The 23261-nt window shown below is 40.4% G+C and overlaps 1 long non-coding RNA gene across 2 annotated transcripts; it reads left to right on the plus strand.

The window, feature by feature from the left end:
* The first annotated feature begins 1104 nt into the window (after positions 1 to 1104).
* On the plus strand, positions 1105 to 21298 carry LOC118147803 (uncharacterized). 2 transcript variants are annotated; one of them, XR_013527772.1, is made up of 4 exons: positions 1105 to 1283; positions 5675 to 5778; positions 11106 to 11232; positions 20943 to 21298. It is a non-coding gene; the product is annotated as an uncharacterized LOC118147803 (long non-coding RNA). The 2 variants fall into 2 exon arrangements; XR_013527773.1 differs by having other exon boundaries at positions 5675 to 5754.
* The last annotated feature ends 1963 nt before the right edge of the window (positions 21299 to 23261 follow it).

Consider the following 23261-nt stretch of genomic DNA (forward strand, 5'->3'; position numbering starts at 1 on the left):
TACTTAACCCCTGTGAGCCTTGGTTTCCTCTTCTTAAAATGGGGATCATAACAGGATCTACTTCATTAGACTGCAGTAAGGATTCAATGAATAAATGAGATAATCATAAAAAAAGGGTTCAGCACAGTACTCAACTTCTCTATGATTAGAATTAGTGATCCTGTATATGAAAACCTTACAGAAGAGTTAACATTGGTCTTAATCTTGAAGAACGAGTAGGGACTTGAAAAGGGGGAAGAACATTGCAAGTAGAGGGAAAAGCACGTCTAGGTGTGGAGTCATGCATATGTGTGACGTGTTAGGCAGCAGATGGTCAGTGTGGTCAGACAGAGGGGTTGTGTGGGATGGGAGTTGAGATTGGGCAGGTAGATAGGACTGCTGGAAAAGGACCATGTATTCCATGGTGAACTACATGCTTCAGACAGGAAACAACAGAATGCAGCATGGTAGTTCTTACTCCACAGACCAGAGACTGAATCCTGGAAGGAGGGAGATGGATAAGAAGCAGTTTCTTAGCTGTTCATCAGCCTTCAAAGAGCTCACATAGAGTTTTCAGCTCTGCTGTCCATCCAGCCACCCTCAGATATTTTCCAGTTTAGGCTAAGGTTTCTGGCAAAAGATTCAGGAGATCTCCTGCCTTCCTCTTCTTCTGCCACTGGCACATCCTCGTGGTCCACTCAGATGGAAATAGTGAAGGGCTGAGAACTGGGAATTCTTGGGTCTCCTCATTGATCATTATGGCTGAGTCTAATGGGATAATGGTTGAACAAGAGGGTCTTCAAAGGTTACCCCCAGTTCTGAGTCATGATTCCAAGTTACAGGGATTCACCAATCTCAAGACAAGGAATGGGCCCAACGCCATACAGCCAGGGAGTAGCAGAATCAAGATATGAGCCTAAGCTGTCTAGCTCTAGACTCTGTATTCTTAATTTTTGCCTTACACTGTAGCTATTCTGTGCTCAACCATTTTGCCCAGGCCAATGATCACGTTTCCCTACCTTCTGTTGTTCTCAAGTTCAAACTTAGAATTCAACTTGGGAGCAAGTGGGTTTTGTGGTCTGTTTAATTAAAATTCTAGAACACAGAGTTCTCAGCAGAGGCCTTGCTCTGGAAAGCATCCTGGGGGCTGAACCTTATGTGAGGCATGGGAACCCTGGCGGCAAGTTTTTCCCTGTACTGTAGGCTGGCTTTTAGGAATGAGGCTCCTGGAGAGGAACTTGATTAGCCTCATTGCTCCTCTTGCCACACTTGGAGTGGCCAGATCCTATTCTTTTGCAGCACAGGTGAGGATAAGGAAGCGTGTGTGTGTGTGTGTGTGTGTGTGTGTGTGTTTGTGTGTGTCTTGTGTTCCGTCTGGAGGACTGTCTGTCCATAATGGAAGTGGATAAAGGTCAATCAAGACTTCTTTTTCTTTTTGGATGTTTAAAGTGTGGAGGTGATATATCCTGTTTTAAATTGTGAATGGTATTTTCAAATACTTTAAAACAACGCTTATTATCAAAGGGCCAAAGGGATGTTCTTAAAGGTAATAACACCTTATTGGCTTAGAGGCACCTCACTGGCTTTAAAATGCTTTCTTGGCATGGAGTGTAAATGTTATTGGCTTTGAACTCACTCCCAAATTATGCAAAGCTTTTGTCCCTCCCTTGACTGCCAAATGTTTGAGCCCCGCTTCAGCAGTGTCTTGCTGAGAGGCCACCCTGCCAGAGACCCTCAGACAGCTGTAAAATCTGACAGCCTGAGTGAGGGAATCCGAATCTGTTTCTTATTGAGTAGCCAAGATGGCTGGGTAACTCACAGCCAGCTGTAGATCACTTTTATGGACACCAAGGGATGTGTCATCTCAGCAGCATCTGCAGAAAGTATCTTCTTGGATGATTCCAGACTGAGGAAGGGCCAGGTGTGGTTGCACATTTTTGTAAAACCCCTCACATGTGAACAAAGCTCCACAGCTCAGCACATCCTGGGCTTTTCCAGCAACTCTTATATAGTGAACCTGGTACCTCCTGATCTTTGAAATTCAGGAATCAACTTAAAAGGTAACTTTCTGGTGCTCAGCAAATCTCTCTCCTTCTAATGCTGAATTCACTTCATTATCCAAGCCCTTTGGTCTCTGACTTACAGTAAATAATTATCCACAGCTGTTGCAAGTTGGTTTATCCTCCAATAAAGGTCAGGATAGCTGACTAGACATCAGAGGAAAAACTTCTAAAATTTGGTGTTTAGACTAACTTACATCTATGTTTATCTCTTTTGTGTTTGTTGTAACTAAACAGGCGAGTGTGGGTTGTGGTTAAAGCATGACCAGGCAACCTGGATGTCATGGTTTTCTTTCTAGTTTTTTAATTTTGATGCATGTGGAATTCTCTCCTCCTTCAATGCCTCAATTTCCCCAGCTGTCACACATAGATCATCGTTTAAGGGTTTCTCTCACAGACTTCCTCAGGAGTATTGGGGAGAGTAATGGGGATCAGAAACCAATTCTCTTTATAAGACCCAGGGAGGGTCAATCCACCTCCATCATTTGACAGACCTCACTAAAGCTGAAATAGTCACAAACTAAAGTTTGCTGGACCAGGCAATGAAGATAGAAGTAATTCCCAGGAAAGTTTATAGCTGATACTTCAACACCAGGAGGCCAAAGAAACAAAAAGGCCCCATGTCCCAGCAGGAAATGGGACACATGGGTGCATTTCCATTCACTAGGAGAACTGGAAGGAGAGGGAAAGCTTCTGCCACGCACATTTCCAGATGGGATTTCTCGGCTTGGCTTGTGGTGGGGCCCACACAAGCTCTCCAGCTGTGTCCTGGGATCTCTAGGAAGAGGCCTAACAGCAGGATGAGGCAGGAGACGTCCTCCCAGGGATAAAAATTTATTAGGATAAAACCTAATGCAAACACAATTTTCTCTGGAAACACCAACAAGAGGAGCAAAAGAATAAGCAAAGATGATTCCAAAGAAAATGAAAGCGATTGCGATTAATGGTTAGGGAGGAAGGGAGGAAACTATAGGCCAGGAGCAAAGAACAAGAAACCTCTGAAGTTTGCTGCGAAGGAAGCTCTTGACCCCCTAGTTGAAGTCATTATCATTTCATGCCTCCAGAGCTGCCAAGCTGGCCTCTCTGAACTTGAGCTCTGCTTTTTTGAATAATACACTCCCATCATCATGTCGATTAGAGTACAGACTCGGAGCATGGTATAAGGTAGAACCTTCTGGGAGCAGACACACCTGGAGGTGTATGAGTTATTTAACCTCACTGTGTCACAACTTCCTTGTCTATAGAATGGGGATATGATAGTACCTACCTTCAATGCAATCATGCTTGTGAGATACTTAACACGCCTCTCCCTCAATAAAATGATAGTACTACTTCTCTTGGCACTATACTTCCATCACACCACTTCCCTGGTTCAGACCCTTTCATGACTCCTCATAGCCCATGGCATGCACACAGACTGGGCAACTTTTTAAAAACGATGGCTCCACCTTGCTTTCTAGACCAGAGCTGTCCAATGGAACTCTCCCCAGCAATGGAAATGTTTTATATTTTTGCTTTCCACTCTGGCAGCCATCAGCTGTAGGCAGCTATTGAGTACTTAAAAAGCGGATAATATAATTGAGGAACAGATGTTTTAATTGCATTGAATTTTAATTCACTGAAATTTAAATAGCCATGTGTGGTTAGTGGCTACTATATCAGATGGCACAAGTCTTAGACTTTTATATCTCCTCAGAAAGCCTCCACTTTAGCCAGATGGAGTTTTTCACTTCTCGCTTTTTTGCCTCTAAGTCTTCATGCCTGCAGAGTGCTGCATATGGCTGAGTGGTTTGTTCAGTGCAAAAGAAAAAAAGAAAAAAAAGGCGGGGGTTGGGGTGGCCCAGAGAGTCAGAAAGTGAAAGCTGAAATTAAGCCAGTTCTTGCAGGAAGGACAGGGCATCTTTTTCTAATTCACCTACCAAGAAGGGAACCTTGCTCAAAAGTGCCTTTAGGTTAGCAGTGTGCCTCTGCACCACCCCTCCTTCTTATCCCCTCTCTGGATGAAGCCAGCTTGTCTTTTGGGACTAGCCCAAACTCCTGCTTTCTTACAAAGCTTCTCCTTCCTTTGACCTTCCAGAACTTTTTTTTCTCTGTGAGACGTGCAGAGGCCAGTAGTTAAGAGTTCAGTACGTGAAGCCATGTGCCTAGCTGGAATCCCAGGTGTATCACTTACTTGGTGGGACCCAAACTATAAAATGGGAATGACAACAATAGTGCTTCTTTCATAGAGGGGAACTAAAAAGAGTTCTAGGAAGTAAATGACAATATGGTTAGGTTTGTAGCATGGTGCCTGCCACAAAGTGAGCATGAATTGCATGTTTATATACTCATTCTGTCTTTCAACAAATATTTACTGAGCATCTACCACACGCCACATGCTTTGTCAAGCTCTGGAGATCCAATAGCTCCTAAACATAGATAAGATCCCTCCCTATCTTGAGGTGTGTTTTAAATGATGACACAAACTGTAGAGCTGCAACTGGGACAAGCCCAGAGGAAAGATTCCTAGTGCTATGGGACCCTGCTGTAGGTTTTACATAACACAGGGAGGTCACAGAAGGCTTTGCTGAGGATGGGATGCTTGAAGTGAGACTGGAAGGAAGATAAATAGGTGTTGACTAAAGAGAAAAGGGTGTTCCAGAAAGAGGGAACAGCATATGTAAAGACCTTTTCTTGGTAGGGCTGGAAATTTCCCAAAAGGAAAGCAACAGAATGAATTGGAGGGGCATGGCATAAGACAAGGCTGCAGAGGTTGGAGGAATCCCCTGGGCAGACTCTTGTAGGCATGCAAGAAAGAGCAGAAGAATGACACGGTCTGCTTTGCTTCTCCACAAAATCTCTCTAGTTTCCGTGTGAAGAACCAGTCCGACAGTAGACAAGGTGGAAGCCAATCTGGAAGCCACTGAAGGCCTCCAGGCAAAAGATGATGGTGGAGGAAGAGACCAAAGCCAAAGTCTGGATTTGAAAGTTATTATGATGTTCCTCTCCTCAAGAATTAATGACATGCCACTTTGGGAGGCCAAGGCCGGTGGATCACGAGGTCAAGGGATCGAGACCATCCTGGTCAACATGGTGAAACCCCGTCTCTACTAAAAATACAAAAAATTAGCTGGGCATGGTGGCGCGTGCCTGTAGTCCCAGCTACTCAGGAGGCTGAGGCAGGAGAATTGCCTGAACTCAGGAGGCGGAGGTTGCGGTGAGCCGAGATGGCGCCATTGCACTCCAGCCTGGGTAACAAGAGCGAAACTCCATCTCAAAAAAAAAACAAAAAACAAAAAAAGAATTAATGACATGCTAGTTTTTGATGGCTAACAGAATTTTGTATTTTTATCGATTCAAGTCTCCTATCATCCTGAAATGCCCTGCCCTGGTGTCCCGATTAGAGGATAAGATCTTTGTAGGCAAGGGTTGTTTCATGTTTCCTTGTAAAACTTGCATAAGCAAAGCAGACCTCGTCATTCCTCTTCTCTTTCTTCCATGCCTACACCCTGCTTATAGTAACTGCAAAAGGAATAACTGCTAAGCTATTTTCTAAATTTCATGAACCAGTGAGAGGGACAATAGTATGAATGGATGAAGACGTGACAGATTGTGGAGTACATAATAATGGAAACCTCTTTTTCTCTTTATCGCAGGGAAACCAGTGCAAAAACTAATCAGGGGAAAGAAAAAGACTCACAACACCACTAGAAAAGGAGGAAAACTTCTTTTCCAGGTGGGCAAATCTTACCTGAAGGAGGTGAGTAAAACCAGCATAGCAGTACTCACCTCCCAGGGGTGTGGATACATACAATGAAAGACAGGACCTAACAGTGATCCTCATGTGTATTCTACATGCAGAAGTTGCTATTATTACTGATCAAAACAATACAAAATAACTGAGCCTTTTCTTCCTTATTCTTTTCTCAACTTCAGACTTTTACTTTAGCTTTTTGTTTTCAGGATAAAGCAACAAAAATTCCAACATAAGGTAACCAGAAGGAAATTGCTCTCTCAAACACCAAGAGTGAAATCTGGTCCAGCATACTGGTCTTCTCCAGGAATGTCTGGTACTTCAACTGTGTCATTTAGGATAAGATGAGTTTCTGCTCTCTCTTTTGCACACGACTAGGCTCAAACCCAAAATGGTTCCTGCCAAGGTCATAAGGTAAATGGGGCAGCCTAGACAGGATCTTGGCATGGAAGGGAAAAGCCCTAGGGCAGCAAATAGAGAGACATCCCTTGCCTGTTCCCAGAGAAAGAAATGGAAAACTTCTCCTCATGCCATGAACTTAAAACTCATCCCTTTTAATCTGATTGGGCCAACAGAGGTCACATGCATCTTCCCAGACCCGTCATAGGCTCCATGAAAAATGCCATGATCTGATTGGCTTAGACTAAGAGTTACTGCTGGGACTGAGGATACAGAGATTTATGGAACAAAACTGGGTGCTTTCAGAAGTAAAAAGGTAATCAAGTATGCCCTTATACTAGTGAGCTACTTTCTAGAAAAATGAGATGCCTTTATAACTCACCCAAGTTCCACTTCCTTCATCCATCCATTTACTCACTCACTCAGGGAATATTTATTGGGTGCTGACTCTGCTCCAGGGACCAGGCAGTCTTATTCAGGCACCTCAAGAATTTTTCAAATACCTCTGCACATATTTTTCATTCACTGGCCACATATGGAGGCAAGTAGCCATATAAATAGACAGACGTATTCCTGTGGCACATTTTCAAAAACCCATGCTTCTAACACTCAGTTCTCACATTCAGATCTTCATAAATCTGGATTCCACCGGGACCAGGTCACGATATCATTTTGGGGCACTGTCAAGGAGGATTTACGATGGTTGTTTGCATGACCCAACCATATGCTGTGGCAGAGGAAATACTCTGGTTAGCCTGCTTTGACGTATGTATTGATGACAAAGAAAGTTACACCACACCGCAGGAAAAAAACAACATGAAAACACTCCCAGATCTGTTCGTAAGTTCCCTGTAGAAATAATGACCTTCCTGGTAAAATCAAGAGATGATTAAAAGTAATTAATGGATACTTCTCAAAAAAGACATAACAATCAGAGGATCTGGAAGCCAGCTGTTGTAACATTTCTTGAGAACAAGGTGCATTTTATTGGCTTCATGAAATGCATGCCTTCGGCCCCACAGCAGAAGGCCAGGAAAGGCAGATCTGTCCCAGAGATAATGCCAGTTTTCTGTTCTTATATCCTTTCAGCACAGAGCTCAAGTCTTAGAAAACAAGGTACAATTTTCTGAACTGACTTGATGTTTTGTGTGTGACCTGACAAATGTGAGTGCCTTCCTTGGTGATCTGAGAGAACAGGCCCCTTAACTTCACAGATACAGCAATCACGCAATTTCCAGAATGAAGCCAGAGAAAGAAGGAAGACAACAATCCACTGATCCTTGGTTTCCTGCTCCATAAAGTCGAATAATAGATATGAAGAGTAAATGAAATATTGAACATATAGAATATTAGCAAGGCCAGGGAGTGGGGAGAGGGGCTGACCGTAAAACTGCAGCATGAGGGAATTTTTTTCAGTCATGAAACTATTCTCTATTTTGGTACTGGGGATGGTTATTTAGCCGCATGCATTGTCAGAGATCATAGATCACTACATTGAAGAGAGTACCTTTTAATTTATACAAGTGAAAAAGTAGATAAAATGCTTAGACACATACTTTTAAATTAATAAATCTCTAATGGCAAACTAAGTGTTTATAATTTTTAAAAAATTACAGTGCCTAGCTTCAAAGAGGTAATGGTTTAGGGGGACAGATATAAAGAAAGTCAGCTTTCTCACCATTTCCATGGAAGATCTCTTTACATACACTGAGCTCTCTGATTGCAGACGTGTCTTGCTCCTGCTCCCAGCCTGTTCAGATTTGCCTCGTCCATTCCACACATGCTGTTCCCATTGCCTGGTACAATTGTCTCTGCTGTCCCCTTCATTTGCTTAGTCCTGACTTGCTTCTTGTATCTCAGCTTAGCCACTTCCTCTTGGGAGCCTTTCTGGAGATCTCGTCCCCAGGCTCATACACCTGCTTCTCTTCTGTGCTCCTCAGCACCTCCCACCTGGCACTCTGCTTACCTGCCTGGTATCTCCATAGGTTATGTGGTGGTGAGGGTAGAAAGCTGAAGTCCTGTTTGCTGTTGTATCCCAGCATCCAGGACAATGCAAGGCCCATATGAGGGAGTAGAGAAATATCTATTAGGTGGATGGATGTGTGGGCAGGTGGATGAAAGCTGGAGAGGTTATATGTGAGGAAGAGATAAGGCCCACTCTGACATCTTAATTTAGTCAGGCTTCTTTACCTTGACAAGGAACAGGAGCTGCCTTGAACAAGCTTAAACAAGAGAAGATTTACTCACAGGATATTGAAAGAGTTCTGGAACTAAAACATCACTGTGTTACATGAGAACCTGGAACCATAAACAAGATTGCCACTGGAAACCCAAGTGAATTGTTTTCTCTATCTCTAATTTTTATTTTTTCCCTCTGCAGATAACCTTCATCTTTCTCTCTGCTCCAATTTTGTTCTTTCTGTCCCACATGTACATGTTGGAAAAAGATAACCCAACAAATAGTTGTCTCTTCTTCCATAAAGGAAAATAGCCCAGACTAACTAACTATTTGTAAATTCTAGTGCTCAAACCCTGGAAGGCAGAATCTGATTGCTTCACTTTGAGCTGGGTCTCTGCCTGCCCATCAATTAACTCTGGTCAGGGTGTGGGGTCCCACAGCACACACATGGCTGCCACAGATAACCCACATCTTAGAGAAGTAGTGTTGTTTTGGGGTTGAACAGACATTCTAATTAGTGATCACTACTTTCACAAACTCATAAGGTAACCCTCCTCCTAGTCATCTGCTGATGCTCTCCTTGAATGTGGGCAAGGCCTGTGATTTTCTTTTAATCAATAGAGTATGACAAAGGGGACAAGATATATGTGATTACATGTATATGATTATGTAACATAAGATTGTAGCACCAATCTTGCTGGGGTCCCTCCTCACTTTCTTACTTTGATGTGCCATGTGGTCATGTTGGAAGACCCTACATGCCAAGGAACTGAGGGTGGCCTCTGGTCAGCAGCCATAAAAAATGGAAGTTTTCAGTTCTACAGCTTCAAGAAACTAAATTCTCTCAACAGTCTTAATTAGTTAGAAAACAGATTCTTCCCCAGTCAAGCCTCAGATGAGACCATGGCCTACTCCTTGATTGCAGTTTTATCAGATTCTAAGCAGAGAACCCAGTTAAGTAGTTTCTGGACTTCTGACTTATAGAAATTGTGAGATAATAAATGTGTGCTGCTTTGAGTGGCTAAGTTTGTAGTAGTACTATTACACAGCAATAGAAAACTAATAAAATTCCACAATACTTTTCAACTAAAAATACTCTAAGAAGATTCACAGGTTCTCAGTACAATCCTGTATGGCAACCTCTGAATTAAGGTCACACTGTTCTAGGTGAGCAAAGGAAGGCATGGTAGTTATACTCGACAATCAGTTGAAGGGGTATCACAAGCCCCAGGCAGGGAATCTCCACTTGTATGGTACAAGAGTTTTAACTTTGATCCTCCAGCTGCTGCCAGGATACTGATATATTCTATTGAGAAACTTGCTTTCAGAAGATCTAGTGGTGAGCTCATCTGGGGGCTTTAAGGTATCACATTTAAGATGCTGACCTCAGGAGTTTAAAAGGGCAGTGAGCCCAGAGGCAGCAGGTGAGTGACTCAGAGAGGAACGTGAGAAGAGGAGGTCAGGAAGGGCAAGCAGACATCTACAACTGTGTCTACAGCGTAGCTTTGCTCTACCTGAACTAACTATGCCCTCAAAGATAATGATCTTTGGTGCTGCTAAGTTGGGTGTGGGGGAATGGGTCTTCGTCTCTCATCTTCAACTTTAGTCACCAGAGGTGGCTAGTACCTCCATCAAGAAAGACACGTAGCTTCTTCATGGAGTAGGGAGCTTTGGCAATGCTGGAAACATACACACCATTGTTTCAGACTTTACTGATAAAAGTTGCCTGTGACATTGGTCAAACATTTCTGGACGTTTCCTCTGGAACTTCTGCTTCAGTATTGCTAGGTTGACCCCAGGAATCATTTTTTTTTCACCATCAGGGAAATTTGGGAAACTGCTGTACATTAGTGTTTGTGGAATCTAACCCCTGTGATTGCAATAGTTCTTGCCAATGTCAGAGAGGCCACTGTGGTCTAAGATTGGAAAATGATGCATGCCTGCATACTCTGCATTGAAGGCTCTGAGACTAGACAAAGAACCCACTGATGCCCAAGCAAACATGTGGCTGGGCTCCCCAAGACTGGAACAATCTTATTTGCTTTAGGGTCATGATTGAGGACAGGCAGAACCTGACAGTCTCTCTTCAACAAATGGGCCAGCAAGGCTCCTGGCAAATACCCTGTTCCATACGCCATAAAACCACATGGTTATCTGGTCTCCAAGGAGTGTGACTTGCACAAACACAATTAGTGAGCCAAAATTAATAAGAGAGGGAAAGAGTTCTTTTACTCCTGTATTTTAACAACAAGAAAGATGATACAGATCCTTGCAATACTTACTTAATTTTGTTTCTTATCTTATACCTTCCCTAAACCCTGCAGCTGCATTGGGACCACCTCAGCCCCCAACACACACAGCACACACTCACAAAACACATGTGTACATATACACACATACACACAACACATGCACACATGTGCATGCCCTTGCTGTGTTCTGAAGATTGCACTTTGCTTTCTCCCCTCCCTTTCCACTTGGTGTTTTATTATGGAGATTACTCAGTTTCTCCCACCCTCTATGTCAGATTCAGTCATCCTGCTGATGGTGGCTGAGGGGTAGAAATGGAGGCTGTACCCACAGGATTCTCTCTACAAGGCTATGAGAAAAGATGAGCCTGAGAATACTCCTCAATCCATTTATCCTATTGCATGAGTATTATTACATGCAGGTGAGAAATCTGCCTGCTTAAAGACATAACTTTCTGATACCTTGGAAAAAATAAAATTAAAACTGTTCTTCTTCCTTCCATTAGACTGTGAGCTCCACAGCAGGTAGCCCTGGGCCCTGTGGTCTGCACTTCACCAGCACCTAATCCATGCCTCATATTTAGCACAAAATATCCCAGAAGGAATCATTTATTGTGTAGTTACTGCGTACAGGTAAGTAATTTATATGTATGAATTAAATTTTGCTTCAAACCCATATCATTAGGGAGTATAAGTTCTAACATAATACTAATTGCACTCTTAAATAGTTACCTACTTCTTAGCAAACACTGTTCTGAGTTGACAAATATTACTTCAGTTGAGCCTCACAGAAGCGCCATGAGGCAGATCCCATAATTATCCCTGGTTTACATGAGAGGCTCCATTGCTTGGCACCTTTGCAGTCTGTAAGTGATGGAAGCTTGTGGGGATCCAGTCCAGCTCCTGGTCCCTGGCCTCGGCTAATGTTCGCCTGTGTCTCATGGTGCTGTAGGCCAGAACACATTCCTTGGGTCTAGACATGTTGAGCTGACATTTGACTCTGCATTTCTAGCTGTATAAGCTGAGGCCACTCCCTTAACTCATTTAAACCTTGGTTTCCTCAACTTGGCCAGATGTGGTGGCTCACCCTTGTAATCCCATCACTTTGAGAGGCTGAGGCAAGAGGAACGCCTGAGGTCAGGAATTCAAGACCAGCCTGGCCAACATGGTGAAGCCCTGTCTCTACTAAAATACAAAACTTAGTTGGGCATTGTGACACGTGCCAGAAGTCTCAGCTACTCAGGAGTCTGAGGCACGAGAACTGCTTGAGCCTAGATAGTGCCACTGCACTCCAGCCTGGGTGAGAGGGCAAGACTCCATCTCAAAAAAGAAACAAAAAAACCACCAAACCTTAGTTTTCTCAATGGAACAAGAAGTTAACAGTGATTCTAAACTCAAAAATTGCTGTGATGACTAAGTTAATACATCTTTCTAGAACAATCCCTGGCATGAATTAAATCTTCATGAATATAGCTATTATTATTAATATTAGCACCATTTTGCAGATGAGAAAACAGAACCAGAGAGGTTAGTTCACTTGTCCAAGGTCACACAGCTCATCAGTGGTGGATGTAAAGTGGAAATCCAGGTTGGCCTGGTCTTTCCTCCTGTGGATGAGAGGCAGTCAACACACCTTGTCACTACATTTTTCTTGAGCTCCAGACTGTGAAAGTACAGTAATTTTTTTTCATAGTTCATTTCTTCTAAGCAACTACCACTCCTGGGTAGATCCAGCTCCCAAGGACACTGGACAATCTAGGAAGTATATTTCCAAATCTGCAAATCATCAACAGAATTAAATCTAAATGTCACATTACATCCTGTCTGATATTTGGTCTTCCCTAAACAGACATAAAACTAAAATCTTTTTGGACTGCTTTTCCATTTTCCAAAGCATTTTCCAGACTCTTTCTTCTACTCCGCCTTCAAAGTCCTGCATTAGCCCCTCTCCCTCAAGGGCAGCTTGGAATGGGCTATGGTTTAACACATATGGTCTTCCGTCTACTTTTGCGGGACAGGGTTCCTCAGGCACTCTCTGCAACAAATAAAGCTCCAGAGGGCTGAAACTCAAGTGCAGGACGCCAAGGCTCGGAGGGGCACATGCAGCTCATGAAGTAGGTAGCTGACGCAAGCAGAGGTATGTCCACCCTGCCTCAGAAACTCCAGATTGCACTGCTAGGAATTAGCGGAAGATAAACTGAGCCCAAATGAAAGGAGTCCTTTATTGAATTTCAAAGAGTAAACTAATCTAATCTTACTGCCCCTGAAAGTGAGATGGATTAAATTCTCAATTGCTTCCAATTAATCTCTAAATTGCTTCAAGAACACATTTTATAAATCACAAATTCATGGTGCACTACATAGAAAGTAAGAGACGTTAAAAAAATCAAACTGACATTTTTGTATATCTTTGATTATTTTGTTGATGTCTGTCTTAATCTGCTGCTATAACAGAATACCTGAGACTGGGTAATTTATTAAGAAAATAAATTCACTTGGCTCATGGTTCTGGAGGCTGAGAAGTCCAAGATCAAGGGGCCTCATCTGATGAGGGCCTTCTTGTGCCATTCCATGGCAGATGGGCAAGGAGAGGGTGAGAGAGAAAGGACCAAACTCATCCTTTGATCAGGAGCCCACTTGCACAATAGTTAACCCACTCCCATGATAATGACATTAATTTATTCACAAGGGCAGAGCCCTCATGACCTAATCACCTCTTAATGGTCTCACCTCTCAGCACTGTTACATTAGGAATTAAGTTTCCAACACATAAATTTTAAGGAACACATTCAAACCATAGCAATGTCAGAAAGAGTAGCCATAGGTTCCAACAGAGTTATCTGACATTATTTTGGTAAAAGTTTTCTGGCTTAGAGAATTGTTTTTTTCATTTCGTAAAATTTCGGTGACACTCCATTTGCATAAAATGACTCATAAATACCATCTGTTTATAAATTAAAATGAAAAATACTATTGTTACTAGATCAGAGTATTTGATTTTGATAAGACATGTAATATACATTGTCTAGAGGCTAGGAATATACCTAGATGATTTCTGCACGCAGAAGGCAGGGTCATAATAAAGAAGATCGCCTTGGCAGGCTCCACAGCATGGTTTTTATTAGTATTTCCTATGTCTGTGGTGTAGGAGGAAAATACTTCTGTGAATGCAAATCAAATTGCATTGACCTAAAATATTGCTTGCTTATTAAAAAGTTCAAATTAAAACAAAACAAAACGATGGAATTTACAGAGAATTTTCTCAGTCATAGATGGATTCTGCCTTATTTTTATTAGTTATGTGTGTTTTAACAACGCATTTAAAATTTCTAGTACTACTAAGATGTCTCTTTACATGCTTGTGACATTATCTGGGATAATTCAGCTACATGAACAAGAAGCTCTAATATTTTATGATTCAAGAATCCAAAAACAATGTTTTTCCTAAAAACAACCAAAAATGGCATGTTTTAAGAATAAATAAGTAAAAATATGAGGGCATCAATGAGATACTACATGTTAAATTACCCATGGAAGATCTTTCTATGATGCTGAGAATTAGTTTCCAATATATCTTGTGTTATTTTAAACACATTTTCTTGTATCTAAAATAAACTTATTTAAGACATAACTGTCCTTTTAAACTTATGTACTTCAGGTGTTTTGAGTCAAACTTTGCATTATCAAATATTATTTCTTCAGTAGTTCAATTTATTTTTAAAATTGCCTTTCTTGTCTCAGAGAAGAAAGACATTCTCCTTACATTCCAACAATTGTTCTGTGAAAACTCAGTGTTGGTTGGAGACAGGATAAGTGTTTCTAATAGCTCTCCCTGCCTTGTACCCTGTCTGCTGGGACCTAGGACCGGTGGAGCTGTAACTGCAGACAGAAGACTGCCTCCTTCTTGTGGGCTGATTTTTGCTGTCTGGGAGAATTTAGCTCTGCTCTGCATCTTCGGCCTCACCTGGAGTCCTACATGTATCCTAGCAAACGAAGTTAGAACATCAAACACGCCCCCACAGTCTGACCCTTTCTGGTAATCTTAGAAACCCAAGCACAGAGTTCAGAGAAATGTGAGCACCTGTACAAAGGGAAGATGAGTACAAAAAAATGAGTGGGGTTCCTCTTCGCCCTCCCTAAAACCCTGGCAGTATTTAGCAGCATCACTGATGAGGCCTGTCTCAGAACCGTGCAAACATCTGCCCCGCCTGGCCTCTCAGAGAGAAAGCTTCTAACTTTTTTTTCTTTTTTTTTTTGAGACGGAGTTTCGCTCTTGTTACCCAGGCTGGAGTGCAATGGTGCGATCTCGGCTCACCGCAACCTCCGCCTCCCAGGTTCAGGCAATTCTCCTGCCTCAGCCTCCCAAAGTCGCTGGGATTACAGGCACGCGCCACTGTGCCCAGCTAGTTTTTTCTATTTTTAGTAGAGATGGGGTTTCACCATGTTGACCAGGGTGGTCTCGATCTCTTGACCTCATGATCCACTCGTCTCGGCCTCCCAAAGTGCTGGGATTACAGGCGTGAGCCACCGCGCCCAGCCCGCTTCTACCTCTTAACAGATATTTCCACAAACTTGCTGTTCACCTCCCTGTTACTGGTTAGTAAACTGACCAAGCCTTTTATTTGAAAACTAAGGAGACTCCTCCTTAGATAAATAATAAAGAAAATTCAAGATACCAAACACATGCCGAGGAATGAAACAGCTGCACCACAATAACAGATTCTGAGGCAACATTAGATTCTTTCTGGGCATGCAGACAGTTTCAACTGAGTGTTCATTTTCCCTGAGACTCCATTTTCCGTCCTGAGTTAAATGTCTAAAGGTAGAAGATAGACAAAGATGACTTCCTGAGGTTCCATCCAGTTTCTAGATCTTGGAGCCTACAGTTTAAATAATTTTGTTCTTAAAGTGGAACAGCTTATTTCTAAAACATTAAATGTATGATACGGCAGAAGAGTTAATAGTCCTTGAATGTATTACCTCCTTCCCACTTTCAAGAAATATCTGACATTTTCTTCCAGGGCAGGGATAATAACCTCATTCGCTCAAGATTCACAGTGCCAGGCTTAAAGTAGGGACAGCATATTCTGAACTGACTTGAAGTCACACCTTTGGATTACTTAATAGTTAAGTTCCACACAAACCTTAGGGACCCAAAGAGGGCTGAGGATACATCTTCCAAACAAAGACTATTTAAAATGCCGTAGACCTGTGCATCCTGACGCAGATAGATCTCTGAGAGATCTTGAAGAAAAGAAAGTGTGGAACAATACTTTCTTCATATGATTTGGATTATGGTGTTTAAAAGAGAAGCAACCCCAAACTATTTGTTTCTTTAGGTATGTATCTCTGGATGCAGATGTATTAGAAAAGCAGCAACCACAGGAACTCTATCCAACGCACTGACGGCAGGGGCAGCCTCTGCGAGAGGATGGACTTGGAACTTCATCTGACCTTTGTATTTTTAACAACCAAAATTTATTAATTCAGTACTTGTGTTCCTAAAAGTAAGCAAAATGAAAAAAGAAGGAATAACAAATTTCTAATCACCAAGATAATTCAGACGAAATAAGCAGATAGATAGGTCAATGTTTTATAGTTTATGAAAGCACGGTGGAAATGCATAAAATCTGAGTACTGTGGAAAGGATAATGTTGGGGCATTTTTCAAATGCGTCTTCTTGTTTGAATGTACTCTGAAAGGTGGTATAAGTTAGCAGAAGTCACCTTAACATGCAGCAAATGCCAAAGCAGAGGCGTTTGAAGAAGTCACTTATTTTAAAAACAAATCTTAAAGGTGCACGTTTAAACACAGAACTTAATATAGATGTGTATTTACATTGAAAAATAATTTTCATTTTTGAAATATATTTCTTTTTTGGAGTTTAATAAACAGGTGAAAGAGTTTTAGATTGTAAGAGGAAAACTCTATTTAAGTTTTAAAAAATTTGATGTTAATGGTTTTTGTGGGGATTTGAAAATTATCTAAAGATTTTGATGAAAACCTCTCCACATGAATATTTAACAAAACATCTACAAAGGGAAATTTTATCTTTGTTGAAAACGGAATTTTTCCACCCACCCTGTCAATATCTTTTTTCTTTATGATTTTGTTTAATTAGAATATTATTTTTTTGTAAAACATTTCATGGCCACTGCAGAAAGAAAGTACAAAAAGCAAAAAGGAAAAAATGAAAATATTCATAATTTAACTAGAAATATCTATCTTGGATTATGTCTTTGCTAACTATCTTATGCATATATGTATACATATTAAAATAATATTTTTCAAAAATAGTTTTAACTTAATGTATTGGAACATTTTTTATGCTGTTGCTTATTAAATATTTTTAAACTTGGAGACAAGAAGGCATCTTGTTCATCAAAGTTCTCTAGTTGAAAATTCACTCAATAAAAATAATTTGTAATCTCAAATCGCTCACTTTATCTGATACTCCCAAAATCTGGTGAGGGAGGAGGTGCAGGCACAATTGCAGGGAATGGAGCCAGAACTGCTAACATTCCTGGTGAGACAGCAAAATCAGAGAGTGTCCACGAACTCCCCAAGTTCATACTCAGCTGGTGAGTAAAGGAGACAGGACCTGACCCCAGGCTTCTTAATGATAAATCCAAAATCCCACCTGCTGGACTATCACACTCCTGTGGCTTCCTCCCTTGTAGCATTCAGGATTCTGTTCAAATGGAACCTCCTCAAACCCCCTTTCCCTTATCACCTTGTTTCTTGCTGTCTCTGTGAGGACCACAACACCAAGTTGGTTTCCACCTGTAGCCCAGCACCAAGCACAGCATCCAGTATATAGTAAATGCTCAACAAGAGTTTGCTGATTGAACACCACACCATGGTGCCACTGGCTCTCAACACGACTGCAGTTAGGAGAGCTGTCAAAAGAGATGACGAACACAGGCTCTGACAAGCTCGCATATCTGTTTAGGTTAATCTGAGTAAACAGGCTGAATCAATGTACTGGTTAGATTAAATTAAATTCCTTATTTTATCTCTGGGGAGAATCAATAAAACAAAAGAAGATAATGAGAAGCAGGTAAAAACACCATTATTGAAGTAAAAACAAACCCCAAAATAACAGCAGTTGATTTTTTTTTTTTTAAAAAGTTTGTTTAGTGAAGAAGAAAAAAATTAATCAATAGTTTTATACTATCTGAATAACCAGATGATAGGATAACCAGATTCTTGTCACTTCCTAATCAGTTATTTCTATGTATGTGTATGATGGAAAATATCGGAGTGTATCTTTGCAGTTTATTATTAATTACTGTCCTTTTAAGAATGGACTAATAGGAAGGCCCCCTAGTGGCCAGTTATCGACGACATCTCTTTTCTGTTGGCACATTGAAAAATTTTAACTAAAAACAGTCCTGTACACATGGTTGCATTTCTGTTTAAGCACTATTTGTCAAAAGCACGTTTTTTTTTTTAAAGAAACCAGCTTTTCTCACAAACGTCTAATAGTTATACATTTGAAACATTTAGTCTAAGAATTATTTGTCTTATGTTTACCAGCATAAGTCGTTTCTATATAAAAATAAAGGAGGGCAAAACCGTATTTCTCTGTCTGTCTTTCGACTACTTGGTCTATTTTAAACTTTTTCTTTTTTCTAACTATTTTCTCCAGTAATAGTCACTCAAATAAATGTGTAGTCACTGTATATTACTACACATTTCATAATGAAGTCTTTATTAATAAATTTTCTCCAACTTTAGTCTTATTAGAATAGTAGTATAGTTTTAAGTTGATACATTTGAAAATAATTTATTTGAATATAGTTTATTTACAAGAATAATTGACTTCATTTTCAAAACTACATAAATATAATTTGAATACTGTTGGGGTAAATGTGATGTCAACAGGAATTATAATACTGAAAGAAGTTAATTCTCAAATCTTAAAAACAATGCAACAAAAACAACTTAGTTTTTGAAAATATAGGATATTTTAATTTTGAAAAATAATATCAAACTGTATACATGTTAAATATATTTAATTAATATTTATTCTAAAACCCATTTTCTTAAAAATGAAATGTAATATCTGAAGCCTTTCCTGTAATGATAATTATTGTTTTCTGCATTGAGTGGAAGCATTTTAATGATTCTTTCAAAGGAGTCAGTAAAAACAAAACATGCAACCTTCAACCGATTCGACCTTTGTATAAAGTGACTCTTCTTTCGCGATTCACATGTCATCTGCCGACTGACACAATGCCAAGGCACTTCGGTAAATGTAAACGCAAATGAAAGACAGTGATGGAAAATGAGCGACTGATGGATTCTGTTATTCCAGGACTCTTCCTCCAGTTTATTTTCACTAAGCTTTGTTATCTCATTTTGGATATTGTACTACTTCCAATAAATGAGTGGTTTTGAACATTTTCAAAAATGAAAACACACATAAGCCATGTATGCTCATATTTTTCTGAATCTATACAGAACTATGCAAAAGAAAAGAGAACACATCTTTCTCTTTCCAAAACAAAGCTCTGTTTCATTACTAAATTTTTATGCATAATTTCTAGAGACCTCTTCTTGTCATTAGCAGAAGGTGATTCTGGCCATGTGAATTATTGTTAGTGAGATTTTTCAGGTACACAAAAAAACAGAAAAAGACTTCCCATCTAGGTATTTTCATTGCTTTCCTAGTTTTGGTTGATATACTTAACGTTGGGGCCATTTAGAGATCACTTGTGACTCAATTCAGGCAAGAATGAAAAACATTTCTCTAGAAGCTCCTTGAACTCAGTCAGATGGGATCCCTACCTTCCCCGTCTCTGCTTGCACTTTTGTAGGAGATTGCATGTTACTATGAAATATTACTGCTTTCTTTTAGTAACTTTATTTTGGGCTTTAGTTGTGGAGGAAGTAGAAAATTTTAAACAGTTTAAGCAAACGGATTAAAGAGATCACCTCTGTGCTTCCTTTATGTGGGGTAAAAGGTCAGCTCTCCAGCACTTCCAATCTCCCACCTTCCCCTGGCCAGCCAGCAGTCCCCGTGCCATGCTGTATGTGCGGACACAGGCTTTTGAGGCCTTTTCTGTTAGACTGTATAATAGCCCGGAGTTAGAAGTGTCAAATGGAAACCTCTGATCATATGCTTATAAAAGGCAATTTCAGTGTCAGAGCAGTCGACTGAATAAATGTAGAAAGGATTTATTATGAAGTTCTGTAGTGATGCTGGCACCAGCAGCAAACTGCTGGGCAATTTTCTATCACCAAAACCTAGGAACAAGCACAAACACTGAACCACTGTGTTCTTGGTGACAATAAGGAGAGTAGCTTTATGATTGGCTGGCATAGCCACAAAAGACACATGCTGGCATGTTTTGGGACATAAATGATAGATCTGCTGCTGGGAGTTTATAATTATTTAATCAAACCCAGACTGCAGGACCTGGAGAGACATTGTTGTCCTCCCAAGAGTGGAAAAAGGACAGAACTCAAACATTGACAGTCTCCAGGGGGACCTGAAGAGGAATGGGGGTGTGAAGGTGTGTGCTTTCCCTGGTCAGCCAGAGACCAGCCCAGGCCCAGTGAATGATCACTTCCCTTGGGCTGCATCTCCCTTGCAGCCAGGGCTGGTAGGAGGTGAGTTACCCATCATCCTCTTGATGTGCTGATGGAAGTGGAATTAATTATGTTTCCTTTCATGGAAGGAAACTACGTCCTGCTCTGAACAGGAAACCACTAATTTGATCCAACTCTTTGTCCAACACACACACACACACACTTACAAAGGACTCCTGCCAGCTGCTTGCATTGTGTATATATAGTTTTACATCCTTGAAGACTAAAAAGCTCCACCCCATTCAGCCCTCATTCCTGCATCTGGAAAGTAAGGTGATGAACCTGCTGTGGTCATGAAACATCCCTTGGCACTGGGTGTTTAGAGATTAGGGTCTGGGATGCCACTGGACTTTGCTCTTCAAATCAGCCTATAATTCCATCCCAGCCTGATGGAAAAAGAAAGTTGGAGATGGGATGGGATTGAGGCTTTCACAAGCAATGATTGTGTGTTTTGGTGGAAAGAGAACAAATTACTAAATTAAATTAGCATTACATTTCATTCCTAGCCCCTAAGAGATTCAGAAATTTAAATAAGGTGCTCTCTTGAATTCGGTTGTTACATATAAACTTTAAGTTTCTGTTTTAATGCCCCAAGAAATGGTGCATGAACTGATGATGTCATGAGGGCATTGACTTTTTTTTAAGTATCTTAAGTTAAAGGAAACTGGCATTAGAGAAAATGAATTCAATGTGATCTTGATATAACTAATCAAAGTTTCGATTCTTTTATTCCTCTTTCTGTACAGAAATGCTTTAAAGAGTGGATACTACCAGCCAAGCAAACAGGAAGTCTTCCCTACTTTGTCCTCTTTGCAAACAGGAAGTCTTCCCTACCTCGTCCTCTTCGCAAACAGGAAGTCTTCCCTACCTCGTCCTCTTCGCAAACAGGAAGTCTTCCCTACCTCGTCCTCTTCGCAAACAGGAAGTCTTCCCTACCTCGTCCTCTTTGCAGTCCTATGTGTAATCTTCACATTTGGGATACCATAAAACACTTACAATTTTCCAAATCGATATTTTTTTCCTCTACATATGATTGTTTTAAGTAGCTATGAAAATTGTACAAGTGGCACATTAATACATTTTCATTGTAAATAAAATGATGAAGTAAGAGCCCCCTCATTGCCCCCACATCATGGTCCTACTCCCTAACCCCAGAGGTAACCATCATAATAGATTGGGTGTGTAGACTTCTTTCCCCCATATGTTCAGTCTTTGAAAGGAATAAATTTCAGAAACAAAGTATGGAAAATATTTAACCTTCTGCCACGATTATTAGGTTTTGATGTTTAAGAGGGAAAAATGCCCAAACACATAAAAGTGGAAAATCCCCAAACAATTTTGTAAGATATGCATTGTAGATTTCTTCATTCTGAGAAGTCCTCCAAAGGTCTGACAGACATACTTTCAAACATATGCAAAGGCATCCCCACTTTTAGAAAATAAACTAAAAACGAGGTCGATTTTTTAAAAATTATAAAGTCTTTTATCAGTTTCTAAAGGACGGAAAAGAATAGGAAAAAAATTAAACCATATTTCAGCTACTCATGTCTTATGTTCAACCAGTTTTGTCGGTTTTTGGTCCTGCAGTGCACTGGCATAATTCTCAAACAGCTTCATGAGTTTGGGGATTTTAAACACAGTCTCCTGCCATGATATAAATCCATATTTAAAAAATGATTGTTCATTTTTAGTTGGCATTTTAACAGAATGATAATCTTCTTTTATTCCTTCTTTATATAACTTCAGTAATGCTAAAATAGTTTATATAGAATCTATAATTAAACAAAGATGTGGGCTTATTTTATAGGTTGCAGTCCACACTCTAATTTTGTTTTATAAATGAATTAAATGGAATTTAAGCTAGCAGAAGAGATTAAGATGATGGTAATGAACAGACTGCTTAAGTATAAAACGATCAAGCAAACTCAGTAACAAAATTATCCAGAGCATCTTGAATCTTCTCTTTCATGCCCTATGAAGATCCCTGGGAATTTCTGTGCTCATGTTGCAAGCACCTCCCCTGACTAATAACTTATTGTTTACAGTTGCTAGCCTGTGCTGAATTTCTGTAAGGGCATTAATTATCAAGAATGCCATTTTCTACTGCCTGTCTGAGTAAGCTCAGAAACAGGACGACATTTTAAATACACCTTTAGGCTATACTCTGTCTTAGCATGATGCTAAATTCAGAGAACAAAGGACAAACCAAACTAAAAAACTACCAAGCCATTTCCCTGGCACCACACAGTCAACTAACCCAGCCAAAGTATTGAATGCTCACATTTTATTTGTTGTGTTTTTAAAGAAATGAGATCCAGAGATACACAGAGAGAGAGAGAAAAAAAAAATGAGAGAGAGAGAGAACACTGTACCAAGAAGACACATGGTAATTCTACTTGAGAGGGTACTGTAGGTGAAATGAAATATTCAGTCCTTGACTTTGAAGAACACAGAAGACTAGATAAATTGCATAAGATGAAAACATAATTCTGACTGAGGTCATTCTATGTTCTCTCTCTCTCTCTCTCTCACTCTCACTCTGTGTGTGTGTGTGTGTGTGTGTGTGTCTGTGTCTGTGTGCCTGTGTGATGCTGTCTGTTCATCCTTTACAGGAAAATGGAACTGAGTGATATAGTTCAGTGAACTTCAACTTAGCCATTTTTATTCTTTTAAAGAAAGATTTCTCTAAATATTAATAGCTTCATTCAATGCATTCACTCAGTAAGCATTTCTTCAACAATTGTAATGTTCCAGCAATATATTGGTAATCAATAGGATGGTACAGTTTGAAGGACAGGTACAGTATTGCAGGGGAGTTTGGAAATAAGAGGACAGTACAGAGATGGAGAGGGCTCACTCATCGAGTTTGGGAGGCGGAAGGTAACAGGGGGATACTTGGACATACGGTAAGTGCAGGAACTCTTACAGATGGACAGGAGTTATCAAGGGAAGGGATGAGGGGAGGAGCCAAGCTGGGGCACTTGTGGAGCAAGTCCAATCCTCACATCAATGGGAAATAATGTTTGAGCAGCAGTATTGTTTTGTTTGCTTGCATAGCATAAGCT

This window comes from Callithrix jacchus, chromosome 15, assembly GCF_049354715.1.
Source record: "Callithrix jacchus isolate 240 chromosome 15, calJac240_pri, whole genome shotgun sequence".
Lineage (NCBI taxonomy): Eukaryota > Metazoa > Chordata > Mammalia > Primates > Cebidae > Callithrix > Callithrix jacchus.